This window comes from Trachypithecus francoisi, unplaced genomic scaffold, assembly GCF_009764315.1.
Source record: "Trachypithecus francoisi isolate TF-2019V2 unplaced genomic scaffold, Tfra_2.0 Lachesis_group1, whole genome shotgun sequence".
Classification (NCBI taxonomy): domain Eukaryota; kingdom Metazoa; phylum Chordata; class Mammalia; order Primates; family Cercopithecidae; genus Trachypithecus; species Trachypithecus francoisi.
Genome location: NW_022681454.1, coordinates 74,108,470 through 74,110,688, shown reverse-complemented (window position 1 = coordinate 74,110,688; position 2,219 = coordinate 74,108,470). Strand labels below are relative to the sequence as shown.

Sequence of the window (2,219 nt, the reverse complement as noted above, 5' to 3'; positions counted from 1 at the left end):
TCAGCTAAAAGTAGTCAATGCACTTAAATAGATGTTTCTCAAAAGAAGTTGCACCTAAATGCAAATGGCCAACAGATACATGAAAAAATAATCAACATCACTAAATATTGGTGAAATACAAATTAAAACCACAATGAGATAGAATGACTACTATTCAAAATAATGAAAGATAAAATGTGTTGATGAGAATCACCTAGAGACTTTTAAAAAGTACAGATTTTGCCTCACATGACATCTTTTGCTACCAGAATCTTCACGGTGCATGTTTTAAAATTGCAATTTTGAAAAATACTCCAAAAGATACGTGACAGGGAAATAAAAACTTGAGAACTCAATTCACTATGCCATAGAGAAATAATAATAATAAACTGAAAGCTGAGTCACGCAAGAAACTACCTTTCCTTCTGTTCTTAAGCAGACAGCTACAGTTGAAAGGTAAAATATCTCCATAGGCAGCTATGCCATGTTCACATGATCTTATGTAAAATGCCAATTTACTGAGAACAAGACAAAAATACAATTGATTATTCTCCTACCTTCTCCTTTTCTCTTACAACACGTGGATTACTATACCCTCTCTATTTCCCCTCCAGATTACTTTTCCTCATTAAATATTGAAGTCCTCAAAATCATCTTTGGAAAAATGCACAGACCACAGACTGTTTCTGTGATTTCATGTTTATTTCTTCTGGGCATATCTTTAACCTTAGCAAAATAAACTTCAAAACTGATTGAGACTTGTCTCAGATACTTTCTGTTTTATACATATTTACATACAGTAGTAATGAAACTAGCATTTTACATGAGATATTGAAGGCATAACCATTTAAATCAAATGTTTATTGGAAAGCGGTATCAGTTTGTTTACTTTTTTTAACCAAAAAATAGAATTCAGAAAATTGTAAAGGTCATATGAATAGCTGACTAGCCCATAAACAAATCAGTTTAGCATAGACATTAATATCCAAGTAGTGAGTTAGTTGTAAGTTTTATATTTGTTTAAGTTGGGTTCTTGCTACATAACTCAAATAAAATGATTTCTGTAGATGCTGTCATACTTGCTGTTTGGGCGATTTAGCTGTTTCAGCCTTCAGGCTTCAGAGTGTCTGAGGTGACCATGAGCTGAAGTGGTCCCCCAGCACAGCGCAGCTTGTCTATGAAAACATGGTCAAAGCACTTTTTAAAGCAGGTCCCTGATCCCGTTCCTCCTGACTAGGCAAGACCTCCCAACCAGGGTCTCCAGCTACCTCCTGCAGGTGCATTTGAGCCAGCAATATGTCTGTACCTCCCTATGACAGACCTCCTAGAAGACAGGGCAGACTGCCATCTTTGCTGCTTCACAGGCTTAACTGGTGATACCTGCAGGTACAGGAAAATCTGAGGTGACTAGGCATTGAAGCGGAACCCCAGCATACCACAGCAAGCCTACAGAAAAGTGCACAGACTGTTAAAGGAAGAAAAATACACAAAAGCCAGCAACTTCAAATATTGAAGGTAAATAGGCCTGCCAAGATGAAAAAGAATTAGCACAAGAATGCTGAAAACTCAAAAAACCAGAGTGCCCTCTTTCCTCCAAATGACTGCAAGGGTTTGGAATCGAGAAGAGACTGAGAAAGTTAAAATGACAGAATTAGAATTCAGAATTTGGATAGAAATGAAGTACACTGAGCTAAAGGAGTACACTATAAACCAATGCAAGAAAGCTGGAACTCATAATAAAACATTGCAGGAGCTGTCAGACAAAATAGTCAATAGATAAAAGAGTGTAACCAACCTGATATAGCACAAAAACACACTACATAATTTCATAATGTGAACACGAGTAGTAATAGCAGAAGAGATCAAGTGGAGAAAAGAATCACTGAGCTTGAAGACTAGATTTCTGAAATAATGAGACGAAAACAGAAAAAAAAAGAAAAGGAATGAGCAAAACCTCCACAAAATATGGGATTATATAATGAGACCAAATCTATGACTGACTGTTTTCCTGAATGATATGAGGACATTGGAATCAATTTGGACAACATATTTTAGGATATCATTCATGAGAACTTACCGAACCTAGTTTCAAAGGCAAACATTCAAATTCAGGAAATGCAAAAAACTCCAGTAAGATACACCATGAGAAAAACATCCCCAAGGCACATAATTATAAGACTCTTCAAAGTCAAAATGAAAGAAAAACCGTTAATGGCAACTACAGGGAAAGGCCAGGCCAC

The 2,219-nt window shown here is 36.4% G+C and overlaps 1 long non-coding RNA gene across 1 annotated transcript; it reads right to left on the bottom strand.

Moving 5' to 3' along the window:
• Positions 1 to 662: 662 nt before the first annotated feature.
• LOC117086387 lies at positions 663 to 1,423 on the bottom strand. Its single transcript, XR_004438316.1, has 2 exons — positions 1,286 to 1,423; positions 663 to 1,154 (listed from the first exon to the last, which is right to left on the bottom strand). It is a non-coding gene; the product is annotated as an uncharacterized LOC117086387 (long non-coding RNA).
• Between the last annotated feature and the right edge of the window lie 796 nt (positions 1,424 to 2,219).